General features: G+C 32.8%; 1 pseudogene; it reads left to right on the forward strand.

Moving 5' to 3' along the window:
- Nucleotides 1-10,635: 10,635 nt before the first annotated feature.
- Nucleotides 10,636-23,033, forward strand: LOC111368739 (annotated as a pseudogene).
- The last annotated feature ends 1,249 nt before the right edge of the window (nt 23,034-24,282 follow it).

Here is a 24,282-nt window from a genome sequence, read left to right on the forward strand (position 1 = left end):
TCTGGACAGAGAAAAATGTCAAAAAAGATCAGGTTGGCATCAAATGATGGCTTGTCCCAATTAGCAATACCAGAGGCATTTAATCAGCCAACACTAAACATTTAACAGTAATTGCATAATTAGATTACAGATTAATGAGTGTCATAAAGAAAACTGATAAATCACTTATTCAAATTTTTTTGTGAAAATAGACCATTAGCAGTGATTACCAACTCCATTCTAGGCAGTTGCAAATCAATTTCAGTTCACAGAAGAGCGACTACAGTAATTAATCGCCCAAAGAACCTTAAACTGATATAATACTCCTTCCCTAACTTTATCAAGGAAAGGGAATTCGTAGAAGAACAAAATTGAGGGCATGTTAGCCAGTGTACAAGCACATCAAGCCAATAGACATATCGATAGTCTCCACATTATTCAAGTGCGATCAACAAACGGAATGCTCGAACATCCCATATCTAAAGCCAAAATTCTATTAATTTTTAAATTCTTAAAACCCTTTCTTCATTTCATCCTAAAGTTTCTCTTTTCTCTTTCGGGTAGATAAAATCGATCATAAGAATAACATAACACGAACATATATCAACATAACCGAAAATAAATAAATAAATAAATAATAATAATAACCTTATCACAAATACCAACCAGCCGAAGCTAAGGTTTTAATAAACGCGATATTGAAGAAAAAAGACAACCGGAGTAAAAATTGACACTCACCTATATCGCAATCAGCAGGGTTAAGAAGAACCGGCGGGTGAGTTGTATCCGATTCAGTAACCTTTACTTTCTGTCGTTTACGTCCCGGTTCGGATCCGTCAGTTCCCGGTGGCTCGCGTTCCACCGACGCCATTTTTCGCTCGGATTGTGTTAAGAGTGTTATTTGAGGAATGAGACAGAAATTTTGTGTGTGCGTTCCGGTGCGTGGGTACCGGGAAAAAAAGGGTCCGGATCTCCTGCGAGAATTATTTTGGGGACATTGGCGGTTAGTCCCATTAAAAGAAATCGTGTTTTTGTCCTTCCACGATTTTAGTAGTCAGAACTGACTAAGCACTATTAAATTTTGTAATTTATCATGTTCGGCACGATATATTGACAAGTGAGTTCAGTGTGATCAGATAATTATATCAAACTAGTCGTTATCACGTGCGTTGCACGAATTTTATATTTATCGTATTTTTATTAATGTATGAATTTTAGCTTTTTTGGATAGTTTTGAAGTAATATCTAAAAATATTTTCATGATATATAAGAAAATAATTGTAAATTATTTTTATAATTGCATAGCAGTATATTATCTAGAAAAAATATGCTTGTATATTTCATATTTGAATAAAAAATATACAAACTATTTTGCTTGTGTTATTTGATAGTGTTGATATGATTGAATTGAATGTGAATATTATATTTCTAAATTTTATGTAATTTAGTATTGTAAAATTGAAAAAAAAAAAAAACTCTCTGCACTGTACGGAAGAGATTTGAATCAAGTGCGGAGTAAAAATAAAAAATAAAAAAAAAGGTGCGAAGAGAAAAAAATATTTTCGCATCGTGCAAAGAGAGTTGAACCATGTGCAGAAAGTTGGCAAACTCTTCGCACAGTACGGAGTAAAAAAAAACTCTCCGCACAGTACGGAGTAAAAAAAAATTCTCCGCACAGTGTGGAGAGATGACAAACCAACTCTCCGCACAGTACAAAGAGAAAAAAAAACTCTTTACACTGTGCGAAGAGAGTTAATCTCTTCCCACAGTGCGAAGAATTGATCCGCACCATGACAAAACTCTCCACACAGTGTGGAGGGAAAAAAACTCTCCGCGCAGAGCGAGAGAGTTGAACCGTGTGCAGAGTAAAAAAAAAGTGCGAAGAGAAAAAAATATCTCCACACAGTACGAAGAGAGTTGAACCATGTGTGGAGAGTTGGTAAACTTCTCGCACAATGCGGAGTAAAAAAAAAACTCTCCGCATAGACAGTGCAGAGAGATGATAAACTAGCTCTGCCGCACAGTACAAAGAGAAAAAACTCACTGCACAGTGCGGAGAGTTGTTTTCAAATTTCCTAATTATAAGTCAAATTTCAAGATTGTAAATTTTTCGTATATACAACGAAATGGAGTTGAAAAATATGACTCAAAATCAATTATATCTTCTTTAAATTTCAGTCACAGCTCAATTTTTTAGCATGCAAATCATATTTAGGGTATTAGAAAATAGTTTTCTCGTTATTCATACAATGAAAAAATATGTGAGTTGTGCAAAAAATGGAATATTGATAGTACGATGGCATTGCTTTCACAAATGGAGGCTCTAGGGTACCATCCAAATTCAATATTTTACACTTACTTGATAACAGCTTTTGGACGTCAGAAGTAGATACAGTTTTCAATGAAATTATACTTTCATGTTGTAGGCGAAGAATTAAAGTGTTCAATGCATTGCTCAAAAGTTGTTTGAGAAAAGGCTTCTTGGAACTTGCAAATAAAGTTCCAAGAGTTTTTGTTTTTCTCTTCACATTGTACGGAGTGATAGTTTGATATCTCTCCACACTTTGCAGAGTCTTTTTTTTTGCTCATGTGTGGAGTTTTTTTTTTTGTCTCATGGAATTTATATATACTAAAATTATTTATTTTTTTATGTTGTTGACATGATGCATGTGTGGAAGAATATTTGTCAATCATCATAAATTAAATTATTCACAAAATGCAAAAAAAAAATGGTATAGTAAATCTTCTTATTACGCTAATAAAATTACAATAAATTTTTTTTTTTACAAATAATATAAAAAAATTATTTTTATTTTCAACAAAAAAAACACATTTAAAAATTAGTAATTTCATAACCACTTTTTTTTTAATTCTCGAAAATACAATTATAAAAAAGGAAACAATATTGAATTACAACATTTAATACTTAAGAAATTCAATATTAAATAAATTTTATACATTTATAACAAATTCTAAATCCATATATGCAGTTTACCGTATTTACAGGCAGCTTGCCGTATATACATCTTACCGTATATACTGTCTATCGTATTTGCAGCTTACCGCATTTGCAGTCTATGTAGTATTTGCACACAATTTATTGTATTTACACCGTACCGTATTTGCAGCCTACCGTATTTGTAAATAATTTACTGTATTTTTACCTTACAGTATTTGCAATTTACCGTATATGCTACCTATCGTATTTGCAACTTACCGTATATGCTACTACCGTATTTGCAACTTACTGCATTTTTATATATCGATTTTTGCACTTACAAATATCGAAAATACGGAACACCGTATATTCACTTACTAAACCGAATTTCAAAAAAAATCCAAATTTTAATTTTTTCACTATAAGTATAAAATAAATATTAAATATATATGAAGCGCAAAATATAAATGCATATGAATATGGTGCTCAATCTTCAATTTTTCAATATCGAATTACACAAAATTTAGAAATATAATCTTCCACATTCAATTCAATCATATCAACATTATCAAATAATACAAGTAAAATAATTTGTATAATATCGTATATTTCTTATTTGAGTATGAAATATACAAGTATATTTTTTCTAAATGACACAATAACGAGTGATGTCAAAACAAGACCACGAGGTCGAGCATGCGCCTCTTAATCTTGAGATTCATTCAACTTGGCCCTTGTTTGCTTTCGAATAGTGTTTTTAACTTATTCATTGTCTAGTTCAGACAGCCATCGAACATGGGAGTCCTAGTTTATAGATGAAAATGTGTCAAAGATTTCTTTCGAATTGTAGATGAATGATACAAGTAACAACTTCCATCACAACAATTATAAAATACATCTCTAGTTGCACAATATAACTAATGAGATCTAATCAAACAATTTCTAAATAAACAAAGTAATTAACTGTTGAGATATGGGTTTTTCTTATGCTTTGAATAAAGAGGAAGTTAAAGTGCATTCTCTGCGGTTTTCCAATCCTAGCAGATCTCTATGCTACCAGGCTATCAAGCGAAGGGAAGTTGGCCTAGGATATTACTTGACTAGATATCATTAGCGGAAAAAACATTCCATAAGCCATAAAAAGCAATTGCATAGAAAGTGGTTTTAGTACCTCCGGTCGTTCATAGCCATCTATAACAAGTAATAATTCCTCACCATATAAATCCTCGTTAAAATCACGAGCAACCATGGCTCCAGAAATTAAGGTATCAATTGGGATAAGAACATTATAGTAGTTAAAGCAATAAGGTATAAAGATAAGAAGAGCATGATGTTGTCAAAGCTTAAAGAGTTTATATACAAGTAAGTGAGTTTCAAAGTGAATTATCTTTCTTATAGGCAAGATTTGAAAATAAGTTATTTAATTTGTGAGTAAGATTTCGATACAGATGACTTTTTCTTACTTAAGTTATCCAAACATTTTTTTATCGTGGGTATTCAGGCCAATTTACGCACACTTTAACTAATCTCATAGGACCTTAAAGTTTATAGTCGGGTACTCACCTCACTGATCTTGAAGGGACTCGAATTGGTGATTATTGAAAAGCAAACCAATGCCTGACCATTGAGCTACCCCTCAGAATTAGTTATCCAGACATCTATTGACAAGTAAAATAATTTTTATCTATTTCTAGCTTTAGCCAAACATGCTCAAAGTCATCGAAGATGTTATGCGAAAAATATTCTTTCGATTTTAAACCACCGCAAGTGTATAGTTCGCCAACAAGTAATAAAATAGATTTTAAATTCAAGTATCATCTCACAAAGATTGAATTAGTTCAAGTTTAATTTCCGCGACCTTAATCGAAACAAAAATAATGGGATATACTTTGGGTGAGATGAAATTATACTAAAACAATTTACGTATGCAATTATGAATGGATTAACTAAACTAAATGCAAGTTATGCTTGATGTGTTTAATAAATGACAAATGCACTAGGAACCCGAATTCCCATGTAATAATTATTTTTAACCTTAGTTTACACTATGATAACACGATTGAATATTGAGCCCCTGTTTGAGCCATATTTTCCATTCCTCTAAAATAAAAAATGTGACCGTTGTAGCTTCAATTGGGTCCCACATGTGAAAGAAGAGGTCAACAATTGCGACTAAAAAATAATTGATAACGGTACAATTTTTCATTTTTCTGGCCAAATAATTTTGGCTCAAACAGAGGCTAAAGAATTAATGTTCATATTTTATTTAACAATCTCTCTCAAGTAATACTAAATCTACTATCATATATGATCAAGCTATATTTCTGTGGCGGGTGCTTATATACAAGAATGGACGATCTTTTTATGAACGTTTAAAAATTCACATAAGAAATAGTGGTATATTTCTATATCCTATCAGACCCTATGATGATTTATACGATGTCGAGCCTATTTTCTTTTTTTCAAATACATAAAATAAGCCATTGTATTCACATAATTATCATGAACAATAATTGTGAAGAAAAGAAATTCATATAAACCATTCAATATTCAAAACGTGTTTTTGATGTCAAATATGTAAAACTAAAAATCAAAAATTCATACTACATGATTCATTGTTCTCCTAGCATAATAAATCTAGCATAGTATGTTGAAAAGAAGAAAACAACAAGAATTTTGAACAAACGACATCATAAATTTAAATCTTGAATTGAAACGTCGCATCTTCGAATCGATCTTCCTGTTTCTTGCCTCCTATGCTCTAAAACCCTTAGGAATGTATTGGAATGCATAATCCTCATGTATGGATGACCCTAGGGTTTTAAAAGTAGTCTCAAGACTTGTTTCCATAAGAATTTTAATCAAATAAGAAAATTAGATTTTTTCCCCGGGATTTGTACTATGCTAATGCTATAGTTCAATGAAACTTGGTATTGAAGGTTGCTGAAAATGGGTATGCGACTGTATAGGTGTTAACAAGATTCCAAAAGTTGGCTATAGTTTCCAAACTTTGTTTTCTCGTTTCTTGACATATTTTCTTCTTTTAATACTTCATGTCTTCATTAAATTGGTCATTAACTCTTTCACATCTTTATTTTTGCTTCCGGGTCATCTTTCGACTATTTGTACTTTGGTCCTTGAACTTTCGTTTTCTTCCATTTCGTTCATTTTTTTTTTTTGCTTATTTCCACAACATTTATCAATGTTGTCCTACATAATATAATTTACTTGGAAGTCAGCCATATTTCGTTATATTTATCAATAATTACTATTGTAAAAACAAATATAACAACTCGTGCTTCAATAGATACAGGAAGTGATATAACAATATTTAAAAGTTTTTTTAATAAAATCATGAAATAATAATAGTAATATAAAAATAACTGGAGTTACAGGAGAAAGTACTCAAATAATAAATAGTGCTGATAGAGTTAATATAATTCTTGGAAGTAAACAAGTAACAATAAATAAAATTTATAAATATGATAAATTAGAATGTGATATATTATTAGAAAATGATTTTATACAATAATTTCAATATTATAAACAAAATAATTATATGATAATGCTACAAACACCTTGTGGACATTTATTAAAAATTCTTAGGGAATTTAAACCTTACAGAGTTCAGCCAGCCCAACGTGGTGATAAATGGGAGAAAAAACCAATTCATAATAATGAAATAAAAAATAAAAGAATATCATATAAAAATGTTCTAAAAACGGAAATAGAAATGAATATAGAAAAAATCATTGAACAATTAGAAAATGTTTATAGAGAAAATTCATTATTATTTTGGAAACCATATCACCCAAAAGCCAAAATAGGATTAACAGAAAATGTTATAATAAGAATAAGACCAATGATGTATACAATAGAAGATACACAAGAATTTAAGAATCAGATAAAAGAATTGTTAGAACAAAAATTTATTAGACCTAGTAATGAATCTCATAGTAGTCCAGCCTTTATGGTTATGAAACACTCTGAACAAGTTAGAGGAAAAGTTAGAATGGTTATAAATTATAAAGAATTAAATAAATATACTAAATTTGATGGTTATTTTCTACTAAATAAAGAAGTATTAATAAATATTGCAAGAGGAAAACAATATTATTCTAAATTTGATTGTAAATCAAGATTTTGGCAAGTAAAAAAGGAAGAAGATAATATACAATATACTGCATTTAGCACACCTCAAGGAAAATATGAATGGTTAGTTATGTCATTTGATTTGAAAAATGCACCACAAATATATCAAAGAAATATGGATAATATATTTAAAAAGTTTAATGAATTTCTAATAGTTTATATTGATGATATATTAATATGTTCTAATAGTAAAGAAGAACATAGAAATCATTTAATCCAATTTATTAATGAATGTAAAAAAGAATGAATTGTACTATTTAAAAAGAAATTTATAATAGAAAAATAAGAAATAGACTTTCTTGGATTATTAATAGATAAAAGATGGATAAAATTACAAACCCATATATCCAAAAAGATAGAAAGTTTTTCAGATAAATTAGAATTCAAAGAACAAATACAAAAATTCTTAGGATGTTTAAACTATGCAGAATGATTTATTGAAAATATTTCTAAGAAAAAACATAAAATCCAAGTTTTACTTAGAAAAACAAATACTAAGGAATGGAATGAAGAACTTACAAAAATAGTTAAATCATTAAAAGAAGAATGTAAAAATTTACCAAAATTAAGGTTACCAGATGAAAAAGATAATTTGATTGTTAATACTGATGCCTCAGATAAATATTGGGCAGTAATATTAAAAACAGATGTAAATGAAATTTGTAGATATTCAAGTGGAACTTTTAACCAAACAGAAATAAATTATACTACTCGTGAAAAAGAATTACTAGCGATTATTAGAGGAATAAAAAAGTTCTCATTATTTTTATTATCCAAGAAATTTATTGTTGAAACTGATAATTCTCAAGTTGCAGGATTAATCAGGAATAAGTTACCCTCGGAACCACAATACAGAAGGCTTCATAGATGACGAGCTTATTTAGCATTTTATAATTTTGATAGAGTCCATATTAAAGGAGTTAATAATTTTCTTGCAAATTTCATCAGCAGAAACATAGAATTTGCTGATGGATAAAGCCAATGCCATGGAGTTATACCAATCTATTACATGTATACAAGAAAGGGCAAACTTGCTTCAAGAAGAATCTGAAGATATAAGTTTTGGAGCAACCCATATCTCAGAGTTGCTCAACTCAAATATGAAAATATTATTTAATATCACTACTGAGCATCATAAATATGCCATTGAACTCAAAAATCAAGTTGATGTTATTGCAGCACAACTGAAAAATGTACTATTTGAAACAGATATACCAAAGAGCTCAGAAATGAGTTTTTCAAATCAATACGAAACAGGGACAGCTGGAAGCAGCAGTGGACCCAGATGTGACAACATACCAACTAATAATAAAGGAGATTCTATTTCTGTATTATCAACCAAGAAAGTTATGATACATGGAGATAAAAGAGATACCAAAACAATCAGCATCATAGACCAAGAAGATAAAATCCCTTTAGATCCAAACGAAGAAAAATATGCCGAAATAGTCAAAATTGCTTATGAAATAAAAATAAGTGATTCGTATTTTATTTCTCCAGGAAATAATGTTTACCCCAGAATAACAGCCATGAAAGGAGGTGATCCTTCATTTATAAAAATCATGACAGACTATGGATTCATGGATTTGATTTATCTAGGAAAAGATTTTATTGAAATTTCAAAGTTTGACGACATATTCATTAAAGAAGTATTAAGATTTGCCAATGGAAGGAAGATATTTTTAAAATTCTATTCAATCAGTCCAGAATATGATGGAGTTATTTACTGTCCAGTTGAACACATAATCTCAATTGGATGTATTGCAGCCAATTTCCAAACTGATATTACAGAGAATATAGAAAAATTTCAACAGTGACAAAATCATGGATCAAACATAGAAGGGCACTTGGATTTAAAGTCATCTACAACATTGCCAAAAACTTGTTTAATAAAAAATTTTCATGCCTGTGCCAATTTGAAAGTTGGATGTTGGTATCCAATGGAGGATATGCAAAATCAGAAATTTTAAAAGATTGTATTACAAGATTTGATATACATCAATTTTCAGGATATCCTACCACTATAAAAGAATCGTACCAGTTAAGAGAGTGCCCTAACTACATGTGAAAAATGAAAGAAGAAGACAAAACACTTTTTTGACAAAGGTGTATGAAGGACAATAATACTACATGTGAAGACACTGAAGATAAAGATGTTCTTTGAAAAGTTTGACCAACATGTGAAGATGTAGGCCCAAGGGGAAGAAAATAGAAAGGCAAGTGTGCCTTGCTGATGTATTCAGTGATGTAATTGAGTATCAAAAACTTGTATAAATAGAGACATTACCATAGAAGAAGAGATCATCCTATCTTGAATTCTCGAGTTGTAAGCAACAGCCTATTCTCAGTTTAAAAATCAGTTTTTCTAGAAACCCCTTATACCAAATTAAAGTCTTGTATCAATCCTAATAGAAATAAAATTCCAATATTTTGATATCAATATGAGTTTCTAAATCTTTTTCCCATAGATTCTTGAAAGATCAAATAGAAAGTTTCCTTCTTATTTTAGTAAAAAGAGAGTTTTCCTTAATAGAAGTCTAGAATTTTATTTTTTAGAAATTGATATAGTGAGAGCAAGTAGCTGAAACAGTAACAATTTCGTGAAGGCAGGAGGCCGTTGAAGGAAGCAGTTTACAAATTCATAGCTCCAAGGTCACTCGGTTATAAGAATACAGGTCTAGATCAAACCTAAGGTAAAACTATTAAACTTTTGCTAAAATTAGAATGAATCTTTTAAAGGTCTTAAGAGAATCGCAGAGATTATTGCATGATAATTATTTTAGTAAATGCCATGATATACAATTGAAGGATTAGATAATTTATTAGAAAGAATGTTAGAAAAAATAAAGAATATTATATCTCAATTAAAAAATACAAATTTACTATTTGAAGAATACAGTACTTTAATTAGAAAATATGAGATGAAAGTTGTAGATTATTCTTATTTATTAGATCATAGAATGATTTTATATTCAAATATCCAAAATGTAGTTAATAGAAGATAAAATGTTTAAAAAATTATGACATATATTGCAATATAGAAAGAATCATTTCATTAAGAATAATATAGACATTTCTATAAAAAAGAAATAGTAACATGTCAAATAAAAATCTCCCCAAATCGTTATACTCAGTTCCAACCAACGTGCCTACGTTAAAGCCTACACACACTGTGATGTAAGCAATTTCTCTCCCTTCTTTTCGTCATCAGTTCCTCTCTCTGAAGTAACTCTGGTCTCTCGCCCCCAGGGCACATTCAAGTTGGCGGAACAATCACATTGGGGGGTTCTGGAATTAAGCGTGGGGAGTTCGATTCCTGATTGGAGCAGCTGAGTGATGTAATAACCATGAGGAAGGGTTGGAGCAACTTGGTGTTGTAATAATCATGGAAGAGGCTCCATTTGGGGAAGGAGTAAAAGCCACGTGGGAACTTGGGAACCAACAAGGACACAACCTGCGATTTACCTCCCTGAGCAGCTGAGGGGTCGGAGGTTCAGGGACGAGGATATAGTCTGGTGCAAGCTGGGACACCTCGTTAAAAAAAAAAAAAAAAAAAAAAAAACAAACTCTCGTCTCTCACTCTCTCTCTAAAAAATGGCTTCAAATTGTACTCTCATTACCAATTTTTATAAAGAAAAAACAGTAATTTTTGGGTAGTTTTTTAGATTAAGTTTTTGTTACTATAGGTTTGTTTAGGTTTTTTATACGTGATGTCGAAGGCTTGCTTCAATTCTGATTGCAAAGAGAATTCGGAAAAGTAGAGGAGAGGTTGGCGATGCCGTACCGGCGACTACGCCGACCTCTGTGATCGCTGCGCGTAAGAGCATTTGCTTTGTTTTGCTTTTTTTTTTTTTTTTTTTTTTTTTTTTTTTTTAACATTCATTTACGATTTGGAGTTTGATTTTCGGTGGATAAAGGGAAAGTGAAAATCTGTTCAAGTATGGATTTTTATATGAATTCTTATTGCGTGATTCTGTTTCTTGTAGAGAGAGATTCTTAAAAAAATAAAAAATAAAAATAGTTATTTTTGGGTTGTTTAGTTTCGTTTTATGGCTGGAATATCTTGTGTTAATATTTTAAATATTGCCACCAATTTTTAATATATATTTTTTCTCTTATAAACTTGAAATGGAGTTCACAATTTTGGAGTTTAGAATTTTAATTGTCCTTGATGATACGTCCAGCATTTGCATTATGTTCATTTGTGCGTTATGGAGGGTGAATATTGGGTCCAGTGTGTTCATTTTTGTTGATTGACATGTTTGTTTAGCTGTTATTGCTAGTGTAAATTTTGAGTGAAGTTGCAGGTTTTTGGTGTGAAATGTCTAATTCAACCCTGAAAATACCAAATTGAAAACTTTGATTTAGGTGTCTCTATGGGTCAATGTAGTTAAGATTTTGCTCAGTTTCTATTTGATTGAAAATAGTTTATAGAGAGTATCATTTGATTTCAAACTTACCTAATTCCTTTATTACATTTTTCTTATAATATTCATATATTCTTTTATCAGCTGTTCTGTATAATTAAAATACAGTGATCAGGCACGTCTACATTGTAATTCAGTAACTAGCTCCCAATTCAAAATTAATAATTTGTTAAACGGAAAAGACTGGACATTTGTTGCCCGTGTCTAATTGCTTAACTTTTCAGGTGAACTTCACATCATTTACTTTTGACTATTTATGGAGAGCATCAATATGATGTAAACTACCTTTTTTTTATATTTATGAATCTAATATCATCTTCATATCTCCAAGTAACCTAGTGGAACTTGCCATCACTCTGCATCGCAACATGTTTTGGCTTGAATGCTGGTGGCTCCTCCATTTTTGGCTTTATAAGCTCTATCATTTTAGTACTAAAAATTTAAAAAAATTGTTTTTACAATTTTTATTTGTGATTATTAACATCTTGAAAAGGACTTAATGGCAAAGCTGATTTACTTGGAAAAATGTTGGGAAAAATGACTCATTGGTTTTCCAGAATTTGGTTAGATAAATCAAATGGTTTTTGATGTGTAAAGTAGGACTTTAAGTGGTCTTCCAAAAACTATAGCTTGCATAATTGGAACTTCAGCTGTAAGCTGTATCATGTTTAGATCCTATCATGGATATATCTGGAAGAATATTGCTTCATAATGTTAATTTGGCTTTTGGCCTTTTTGTTATTCACTGTCATGCTTGATGTAATTCCGAGTCTATCTAGTTCTGCTTATGAGGAGGGGAAATTTTGCGAAATGTTCCATCTGGATGCTTCTGGTTGGAGATGTTGTGAATCTTGTGGAAAGGTGACTAGTTTCATACTTCTTTCTTTTCACGCTAGAAATATTTCCTGTATTTTTAGTGTTTGGACATGAAATTTTGAAGTGCAACTTTCCACATTGCAATATTGAGCTTATGAATGATGAATTTTTTATTGCAGCAAATACATTGTGGCTGTATAGTTTCATTCCATATGTTCATACTATTGGATGCAGGAGGGATTGAATGCTTATCGTGTGCAAAGAATAATATTTTAGTAAGGATTATATGACTCTCTTTTTACTGAGTTTTATGTTTTATATGAAATTCCAAAGCAGATGAATTACTGTCATGTCACCCTTTCTGCTTTTGTGCTTTTACATTGGAAATTTTTTGAATTTAAACCTTTAAGGCTTCAATTGATTTGTTACTAAATTTGTTGGACCTAATTTCTTTGGACCACTAGTCCCCCGGGGTTGGCATACGCTCTTTGTACATGGTATCAACAGCAGCAGCAAACTAAGTCATTTTCTCTATAAATTTAGGACTGACTACATAAATCCTTTTTCTATGCTCCATGTGATCTCTCACTCAAGATCCAACGCAATCAGATACATCACTGCCACTACTGATACAAAGAAGTGTTCTTATATTGAGCCTCTTATTTGATTTTGTTTTTATGAAGAGTTGTACAGAGTACCAACATTGAGTTCTTGTGTTTTTGACAAACATAATGGCTTACGTTGATCATAATCCATTATTTTACATACCAACAAATGATGATTTATCTTTATCTTTAACTTTTTTTTCCCGCTCCAGACTCCAAATCCTGCATGGCCACCACCTCCACACTTCCTTTCTTCTGAGCCTGAAAGAATGAAGGACATCTCAACGAGAAACTGGAGTACAATAACTGGCTCAGGTCCAACACCTTCTCACCCAGTTTATTAAACGGTTCTAGTATCCAATTTGAGCTGCAGCCGAGGACTGCCTTTGAAGTTGATATTTCAGGCACCATTCATAGATTCCATATTTGTGAGAGATTATCTACCCCTTTCCTTGAAAAGAAAGAAGAAAACTCCTTGGGAAGATTATTAATTTATGGAAAGTTGAGAAGTGGTCCATTTGAAATCATTGAGGACAGGAACGCTGGTAACTACTTTTATGACTATTTTTCACTTGAGTGAAGAAAATTTTGGTTCCCTGGTATTTATTTTTTCCCGGGAACATGTCCACAGTACATCAAGGCAATATTTGTATAAGAATCTGATGCATACCATTTTCTTGCAGAACTCAGAAAGGAGGAGCAACCTAAACCATCTGTTAATGTTTCCCATCTGCCATCATTCCCCAAGAATGATTCTCCTACTTCAAAATTGAGTTCGATTGCAGCTCCTCCATTTAGAAGTGAAACTAATGATATTGACAAGGTTTCTGAAACACTTTTACAACCGCCATCCCTTTCAACTCTCGTCGGCAAACAGGTTAAAAATCACAATGGAATGGGCTCATTTGATGTGGGTCAAGTGCGCAATGGTAAATTTCAAGGAAATGGCCGAGGCCGAAATCAGTTTCTTCCTTGGTATTGGCCTTGAATAACTGATAAGGAGTTGCAACAAATTTCCAGCAAGTATCCTGTGGTATAGAAGGCATTTTGCCTTTTTTTCTCACGTCTTAGTTATTATTATTACTGACTGTCTTGAAATTCGACTTTTAATATGATATGCTACTATTTAATTTTTTTTAAAGTTAGGTATTATATGACCTGCATGGATCCATAAGAACTCCATAATTAATTGAAATCGGTGTGTTGATTTGAAATTCTGCAATTTAGTACCTTGATATTACCTTAGCATCTTGATAGTTCAAACTCAGTAATTACTCCTTTGTTTCAGAAAATGCTAAGTGCCAGTGATCCTGGATGTATTGGGCGCTTAGTGCTGCCAAAAAAGTGTGCAGAGGTGAGTCCATATGTTTTAACTTTTATTGCTTATTTCAACACTTTTAACTGTTCAAATTCTTTATATTGACATATAAATTGCATTTGGGCTATGATTTAGTTTTGTATAGTGTGTATGTGCATCATGTGAGCATTATAGTTACTATTAATGCATGCAGAGCTTCTTTATGTTGGGTGTAAGCTTTAAACCCCTAACGAAATCAATTTTCTTTGGGACTACGGACCAAAAAAAAAAAAATAAATAATAAATAAAAAGGAAGAAAGAAGATCTTTGAACTTCAAAGTAACGGAATTTTGTTTTTGAATCTCCACATAAAAGCATTAAGATTTAACCTCGTAGCAAGTTTCAGTGGTACCCTCACCAAGCTAACAATCCTTCTTCCTTCCTTTTAGCCTTCTCCCCTGTGTCTCTTTAGATGCCCTTAGGAAAAGGTGGAAGTGTTTCCTCCTTGGTGAAAAACCCTCTTAGATTACTTTCAAATTTTGGAAAAAAAAAATGCCATCTTGGAGAATATTTTCCAAGATAAAAGTCTTAGATCCTCAAAATGTGTGCCCTCAAGTGACCTATGTATAAGCCACAACTAGAGCAACTCTAGAGAGAGTTAATTACACTAATGGCCTCATTGTAATCTTTTAAGTAGATCAATTAAGTCCATCATCTACCTTAGAGTCAAGAGAGTGGGGGACTAAATCCGACTTAGAACACCTGAGCTCCAATAGACAATGTTTCCAAATTGGTCAACTCTTGATCAATTGACACTTACCTATTAATCTAGATTCATTCCACTAAATAACCAAAATTACACTCGTGTCAATTGAATGTTGTGGAAGAAAAACATGATACGATATTTGATCATCATGCCACGAGTCAACCGCTGTTTGACCATTAATATATTGGAGCTGACAAAATGGATCATTTTGCCCCTCCAATATTTATAGTCCTGTGAGTCTTATTTTTATAAGGTAAATCCATTGTGAAATTGTGGGACTATTGCACTCAGGTTTGATTGTCCAGTGTAAATCTTTTTTTGTTGATCATCTCAACTAAATGATTAATGGGTTCTATCTTACAATTATATGACCCGAAATATTTTCGATCCGACTTCAAAGTACCGAGTTCAATCTTCCGAACAACGGCTTACCTATTGGTACCTCAAAAACTTTGAGTTAACAATTAAGGGTACATCACATGCTCGAGAGTTAGGTCACTCTTTAGATGATTGTGTAGAGTCTTATTCTTATCAGTCACGAATAAGTCATCTACCTGTTTAATGTGTTCTAAACATATCATTTTTCATATTTCCTGGACCTAGACAAATTCAAATTAGAATACAATCTTATCAAGATAAAACATCCAACTTTACTGACCGAACTCACCAATTGTGAACTATGAAAAATAAGTCTTTGATCACGTTACAAGTTTTGTCTCACCATACTCGACCAACCCAGTATATAATTTATGACATTTCTTGCGACAATGGAGACAGGTTAATAGCTCAAATTAAATGCATTAAATAGATGATAAAATCAAATTTTATATATGCACAAGTGTTTATGAATTTATTTGTTTTTACGAATGACCACTGTATGTGTGTATTTTAGTGTTTATGAATTTATTTGTTTTTACGAATGACTACTGTATGTGTGTATTTTAGTTATCGATTTTGATATTGTATATATAGTATGCTTTACTTTTATTTTAAAAGATAATGGAACCATCTCTAATGATCTGCTTCAACTCAGAAGTTAAAGATAAGGGGATAAGATCTTAGAAATTGAACATTGATGCTGATTTTTTTGTGGTGTTAGATTTATAAATACTTTATGCGATTTTTTCAAATAGCAAAGAACAATTTATACCATTGATATCATTATTAAAGAATGGGGAAGGCATTTAAGAAGCTTATTTAAGGCGTAAAACATATCCTGAACAACATTCAATTACTCGCTCCTTGTGTATGCATGTTTGGGAGAAGGGATAGCTTTGAGTGCAAGGCATCTGGTACAACATATTTATAGCACCGAGCTTAGTCAGTTGATTGTCCAAAAGTTTGTCACCTCTGTATCTCAATCAAATAAAAAGCCAAATAGGTGTCTCAATAGAGGGTCAAACTAGTTCACAAATTGTTTCTTTGCCTCAAGGGGAGAAATTATCTTATCTAAGTTTGACAGACATTCAATGTTGTGACTGTTGTTTCAGAGCAATGATGCTTTTTAGAACTATATGTATTTTGGTCAGTCATTTATTCCATTTAATTATAGGTAGTGATGGTCAAGCCCAAAGTTACAGACTAATAAGCACGGAAGCATGATAATGAAAATAAATATAATACCAAAGCACTTTATCTTAATCGTTAATTGTAGAAATTTCATTTCCTTCAACATCAACAACAATTTCTTCATTATTATTGAATATAACAATCTTCAACTTTGACTCATTTAATGCTAGATTAGTAATCTCAAGCAGTCTAACACCTTCAAGAGTATCAAAAGAGTTTCCAACAATGTCCCATATTTGGATTTTCCTTTTGAATAGTGATCTAATTTTTTTCATAAAAGACACAAATTGCTATGAGTGGAAACCAATTATTCAACTCGTTATAGAGTTATTTTATTTCTTCTCGTAGAGTATACAAAAGAGTATGGCACTAGATGAAGAAGAAGGTTGCACAAAAAGTTTCAAAGCAATATTGTAGTGAAGGTGCGTGTTAATCATGAAGTATTGGATACGTATCAAAAATCATACAAAAATTATAAAATAATTAAAAAATACGTATAGGATACGCATTAAATGCTTAAAAAGTATAAAAATATATAAAATAATTAAAAAACAAGTATCTAGTTCGTATCGAAGGGTATCGACGTATCGGATACGGGTACGTAACAAGTTTACAAGTATCGGTGCTTCTTAGGTTACGGATACTGATAGTGATTGGAACTGAAGGTAGTCTAATTTTATATTAGTTTGTTCTATTTAATTATAGTTTTTGAGTTTGATTAAAATTAGGTTATTGTATGATCAGTTTTCTAGTTTGACTAAATTAGGGTTTATTCACTTTGTTTCCTTCTAGAATTAGGTTTGTTTAGACTCTATATAAAGAGGGCTTATTCATTGTAAGACTTAGACTTTGATTATGAAATAAATTAATACTTTCTCGCCCAATTCCTTCTATATTTTCTTTCCTTTCTTCTCTCTTCCTCTTCCTCTTTCTTTTCTCAATCTTGTTCTTTTTCAATTGTGTTCTTGCATCCTACTCAATTTTCTTCCCTCAAAATTCTCTCTATTTTCTCTCTCATCTTCTCTTTCTTCTCAAGCTTTGTCTTGGGTTAGCTTTTAAAATCTTCCTAACGGATATACAAAAATTGTTTGCGTGTATACACTTACAAGTTACATTGTTGTTTGTGAAAATCCTCTACTACCTGCCAAATTAGCTCTGAAGTTGCAAGGTTTATATGATTAACATATTGTATATATTCTCAAAAAAGAAGACTGACATAATTTACAATTAATCAGGCCTACTTTCCACCGATTTCTCAGCCAGAAGGATTACCTCTGAAAGTACATGATTTGAAGGGGAAAGAATGGTTATTCCAGTTTCAGTTTTGGCCAAATAATAATAGCAGAATGTACGTCTTAGAAGGAATCACTCCTTGTATACAGTCAATGCAACTGCAAGCTTGTGATGTAGGTAATTCTGACTTCAATTCGCTCAACTTGATTGCTCGATATTAAATTTTATTTCATTTTAATTTTAATAATTCCATTGGTAAACATTACAAAAAGTAATTGTACAAAAGAAGATAAAAGTTGTGTAACAAATTAAAAAAGAAAAAAAAGAGAAAAAGAGAAAAAGGACAACTGTAATATATTTTAATTTTGTTAAAAAACTCGCTTAAGGAAATCCCAAGCTCCAGCTCCAACACTCGAAAAAACTACTACACAACAACAAGGCAATTCTTGGCTGGTTACGCTGAAGTAAGAGGTGGGGGGTGTGCTACCGTCACGAGTAAAACAAGAGCGAATTGTTTGCCTATATGCATTACTTGTGCCTTTTTTTTCTCTTTTTCCCTGATATTGTTTTTATTGGGCTTATCTTTTTTTGTGGCTTGGAAGATTCCCTAGTTTTAGTTTTTCAAAAATGATGGTCAATGTATATGTATCATCTTAATTCTTATTCTCATTTCCCTGCACAATTTTGGCCAAGAAAAATAAAATTGTGCCACTTTGCCATTAAAATGCAGTCACACTTCACCATTTGATAATTTTCTTGAATATCATCTATCATTCAGTGGTAAAAGTAGATGTGTATGTCCTTGTGATGTTACTGAGTGTAATACCTATGAGTTTATTGCTTCTTTCTTTGAATCGCAAAATGAGGTAGGGTATTTCTTGTCAGTGACATTTACTAGGCTCGAGCCAGAAGGGAAGCTGGTCATGGGAGGTAGAAAAGCTTCAACTGTTCCATCCGATCAGGTTTATCCCTGTCCAATGAAATTTATTTTCCAATTTTAATCACAAATCAGCACTTGCTATACTCTTGTGTATTTGTCACTACCCTTGGTGACAATTAGCAACCAATGCTGTTAGTGCAGTTTTGGACCTTTTGGGAAGCATACATATGCCTTGAAACTGCTATATATAGCTTTACTTTGAACTGGTGAAGTTGGAAAGTTGTTGTAAGAAGTGAGTCAACAACATATATATTTTTGCATTCCCACATCATTCTCTAATGAGACATGTATTTTTTACGACTATAGAAGCAATTTGCACTATAATAATGGATAATGACATCTAGCATCAGTGTTGTTAATACTAGTTTAGGTAGTAACACGTGTCATTAAATGATAGATTCAATTAAGTTGAAGGATATATGCTGGGAAGCACCAACACGCTGTCGGCATCGACGTGGCGGTGTCCAACACGTATCAGACACGGTATGTCTTCCACACGTAGCCGATGCGTGTCGGAGTTCCTTGTGTCGTGTCGGAGATGAAGAAGAAGGCGGTGACTGGCTTTGAAGAAGAAGAAAAAGAAAGAAAAGAAGAAAGAAACCTGTGAAGAAGGAAAGAAGAAAGAAAAAATGAAAAGCCTTGGAAATGAAAAGTTGTGATGTAAACCAATGTACTTTTCATTGTTGGTCCAACAATATTAAATGCACTTTGTAAAATTTTTTGAGTAGATTATATATATATATATATATATATTTATTTATTTATTTATTTATTTTTTCCCATTTTACCCTCCATAAAAAAATCAAACTTAGTCATATATATGATACAATAAATATAAAAAATTATTAATTTATACTATTATAATAAAATAAGTTAAAAAATAATATTTTAATGACGTGTCAGCAACGTATTTTTGTTAGAACTTTTTCAAAAAATCGTGTGTCGACGTGTCCGACACGTATCGTGTTGGACACTCGTGTCCATGTGGGTGCTTCTTAGTATAAACGTCCCATTTAATTGAACATATCAATTAATGCTACCTTGACTAGAGTAGTGTTAGATAGCATTAATCCTAATATAAAAATGCCCGGCCACTTGACACTCATTGCCAATAATACTCGGTTACAATCTCCGGTGATTTCATGCAGGTTATTATATTACTTTTTCTTGCTTTTTCCCAACTATATCACTGCTCTTCCTTACAGATGGAGTTCTAGTTTGAAAATGTATTTTATGGGACATGATAGAGGTATCAGAAAGCTCATGAGAAGAAAAAGAAAGGGGTGAAGGTCTTTGGTCTGACAGGTAGTATTCAAAAGACGTGTGTTAAAAGTTTTGGCTTTGTGGAAGCCCATCCCCGTACCAGAAACATTAGGTGAACAGTGAAACATAAGCACTGTTTGAGTGAAGCTGTTCAAACACACCTGTGATGGAAAACTGTAAAGTTAATGGGTTTTGACGTCAGAGAGCGTGGTGATGGAGTATAGGGAGCCTTCATTACCAGTAGACATGCCTCTTACTGATGCTATATGATTAAAATTAAATGGGGCAGAATAGGTCAGTGAAAAATGGTTATGTTCTTGATGAAACACCGTCTTTGTGCTTGTGTTCTCAATTTATTGTTTTTTATTTATTTATTTCGTCATACACACTTTACATTCTGTTTTGAATTGAACTTGAAGGCTTGACTTCTATTTTTTCATTGTATTGTTCTCTTTACAGGGAGATGAAGCTACTGTAACCGGAGATAAAACTCCTGGGGATGATAGAGGCAAAAACAAGTTTGGGAAAGTTGCAATAAATGGTCATGTAAAAGTTAATTCGCTGTCAGCTAGCTTTCCACCAGTTAACTGTGCTACTAAGGTAGCTTCAGGGAGTAACTGGTATGAAACTGATAAGTCAGGGTTCACAAAGAAGGAAATACTTGAAAATAAGCCAGTTGTTCGTAGTAAGAGGAAGAATAGCGTCTTCAGTTTGAAAAGTAAACGGCTTAGGTTTGACAATGAGGAGATGATGGAACTGAAGCTCACGTGTAACCAAGTTCAAGGACTTATGCGCTCACCTCCTGAAAATATTCCCTCAGTTTTTGTAGTAGAAGGCTGTGAAATTGAAGAATTTGAGGTATTAGGCTCTGCTATATCAAATATTTTTTTGGTACTTATTTATACTTATCAGGTGGTTGGGTATCATATTATGTTTGTAAGAATTGTTTCAACTTTTGATCCTGTGAGATGTTAATGATCCATGTTCTTTAGAACAGAAACCACCTTTAGGATTAAAGATAGGGAGGAGTAAATTCAGTACAAGTTTTATTGTCCAGAAAGATGTTAGTGAATTTTACTGATTTGTGACACCATTAAATGAAGTTTAAACTATTTTATCAAGACTGAACTCCAACTGTGTAACTTATCATTGACCATAATCTATCTCCCACATTGTCCTTTTAAGTTTGCTGGCAAGGTAAATATATGCATTATTATTTTTAATGATTATATAACTATACACTTTTTTAATGGTGGCCCAACTTAAGGTTTTGAGCACCTGTGCTTTTCATGCTTGACTAAACTATATGCTAGATGTTAAAGTGTATGCCAAGGGGATAAATTTCTTTTCACACTCCTGATTTGGTTTGCTTTTTGGCAGGATGCACCAATTATCGGAAGACCAACTATTCCTGCAATAGATCGTTTTGGGTACAATGTTTTTCTTTGATAAATAGCTGTGTATTTTGCCCTTCTTTTCCTCTCTAGTGTCATCGTAGCTTTGCTTGTGGAATGTTTACTTCAGTGAAAAAATCCAATGGGTAGAATGTGATGATTGTTTTAAGTGGCGCAAAGTGCCTGCAAATGCTCTTCTTCCATCAAGATGGACCTGTTCTGGCAATGTATGGGGCCTTAACAGGTATATTGGACTTTCATAAAATTATATATTCTTCATTCTGAACTCTGTCCACTTTGTCCTCAGTTTTGTGTCGGTTCAAAGTCAGCTTCAGTTTTGTGCCATTCCTGGATTGCAACTATGTTTATATGGCCATTGTGCTTCAATCCGAGAAAAGTGTAATTTTTCAACTAATATTCTTCTGTAATTGTGTTTCCATATGTTTCCAATTGTTTTACGAGTCCTTAATTTACCTATTCTTTTCTACATCAGATCTCTATGTTCAACTGCTCAGCAGTTCGTTATGGAACAGCTTGAAGATATATTATCCACTACTACTGAAGGTAGATTCCTTTCTTCTCTTGCATGTTGCTTGTCTTACTTGCAGGTTATGTCTCTTTTGTTGATGGTTTTATAATTTTCATACAGAGGAAGTTAAAGAAAATTACTGAAAAGAATTCAGATCTTGTTGGGGCACAGGAAGGACTCGATGCACTTGCTAATTTAGCTATCCAATCGGAAGCAGTGGACCTTCCAGCTTCATCACAGACTAAAACGAAGCATGCAGGCCATAAACTGAACTGTACATGCGCTGTCTGCATTCAACCTTCTGATCGAAACGACCCAAAGCACAAGCGAACATGCGATTTTGCTGAGTCAGAATCGCTAAAGTGTCATTTCAGAACCTTGATGGAGAGGTGTGAGAAGAAACAATTGGCAAAAGAAGCTGAAAGTGCCTGTCAGAAGCTGCATGTGGATACTGATACTTATCTGAGCAATGACACAGGAAAAAGTAGTCTAAACCAGGAAGAGGCAAGCCAAGGGGCCTGCCTTGATGACCCTTATGAGAGGAAATCCTCAGTCTCTCCTTTGAAAGGTCAAATAGACTTTAATATCCAGCCGGAGCGCGAAGAAGATTTGTCACCTGTTTCAAATTTCGGGGCTATGAAATGCTTGCTCGAGGATGCTACAGAGATCAATTTCATGCAGCATAGATCTTCGAGCTCTGGTGTTAGCAGAGATTTACTCGGTAAGCAGATGCAGCCAGACAGGATTGGTGGAGCCAGTTTCACTAATTGCATCGTGCCCTGACCATTGCACAACAGCTGGATCCATATCCTTGACTTCTAGAAAAAGTACTCTTTGTGGGATAGGACAGTAATTAGATGATGTTCTGTGAGCGTGGAGTCGAAATTTTGTCTCTCACATCTACTCTGCCATCAGGAATCACGTCTGCTGTACATATATAGGAGTAGATGTCTTGGGATATAATTTTGGTTCTTTCATTTTTGTTCCTACCGTTAGGATTTGGGGTAAATGTGGTGGTGAATGATGCCTGCTGATTTCACCCTTTTGGATATTTTGATGCACAGTAGAATTATTGTGGATGGAATTAAAGCTTAATTGAAGCAGCTGATTTTACCCTTTTTTCCATTTAAGTTCGCAACTTCTTTGCATTCATTGAATCTACCAATTTGAGTTCCACTACTTATAGAAATGAACATATAGGGGACCATTCTAATCGCATTTTCCTTTACTCAAGTCTTCAATTTTAAGGCTCCAATTGTACGCCAGGGATTGACAAGGTCTCGAGTTGTAATCACAAAGCCATGTAGCAAAATGGTCTCTTAGTGGAAGACAACCTTCTTCCTAATTCGAGCAAATACGCACGACATTTCCAATTGAGCACTCGGTGTACAGCATAGGTCTATGGGAAAGGCCTTAGGGAAGATAAAAAGTAAGAAAACAGTGCATGCATGTAGATTTAGATGCTATTAAATTTACGTAGTGCAATATCATTGGGTAACCAAGAAAGATCTATAATTTTATGTACATAAGAATTTGCCTCCTAATCTTGTTCAAGAACTTTGATTAAACATGCTTTTATTTAAGTATTCTTGAAATTAATACTTGCGATGTACACTTAACAATCACCTTTCAAGTGTCAAGTGATTATTGAGACTTTATAACATGTTAGACGAAGAGGTTCTTCCGAATATGGAATGCAAGAGCAAAAGTGGAAATCCCAGTATTGTAAGAGAAGGGCCAGCTCATCCAAGCGGAGCTAAGAGGTGGTGCATTTCTAGGTCGCTGAGGAACAAAGTCTACTCCCCGAGTGGTTTACTTGAATTGCCTCGGGGATGTAGGGATCTGATTTGTTGTAACGGTATCTTAGAAAAGAAAGTGATTTAGTTGTAAGCTAGTTTCTAAATCAAGCCTTGTGGAGTGTTGAGTCGAGTAATAATTGATCTTATACATTTGTTTTTAATGTAATGTAAATTCAGACTTATTGTAGTCTTTTGAAGAGGTAAAACTTGTAAAAGATGGAAAAAACGTTTCTTGTTTTTTGTCTCCGCTTAGTTTTACACTTATGTTTATGCTATATTATTACAAAGAAATTTAGCAGTGAAGCTAAAACTACAACTCAAGGTAGTTTAGAAGGTTTTCTCACTGTCTTTAATACTCAGCGATCAATAAGAATACGTTTTAGAGTTGATTTTTCATAGTGAACAATGTGTTATTGAACGTTTCTAGGTACCATATTTCATAAATTTTCTCGAAGGTATCAGTGGAATGCCCTAAAGGCGTAATACTATTCTCCAAAAAAAAAAAAAAAAAAAAAAAAAGAGTGAAATTTTTTGGGCCGTCACAACCCATGGAAACGCTGGAAACAATGCACGTG

Source organism: Olea europaea, chromosome 19 (assembly GCF_002742605.1).
Source record: "Olea europaea var. sylvestris chromosome 19, O_europaea_v1, whole genome shotgun sequence".
NCBI lineage: Eukaryota > Viridiplantae > Streptophyta > Magnoliopsida > Lamiales > Oleaceae > Olea > Olea europaea.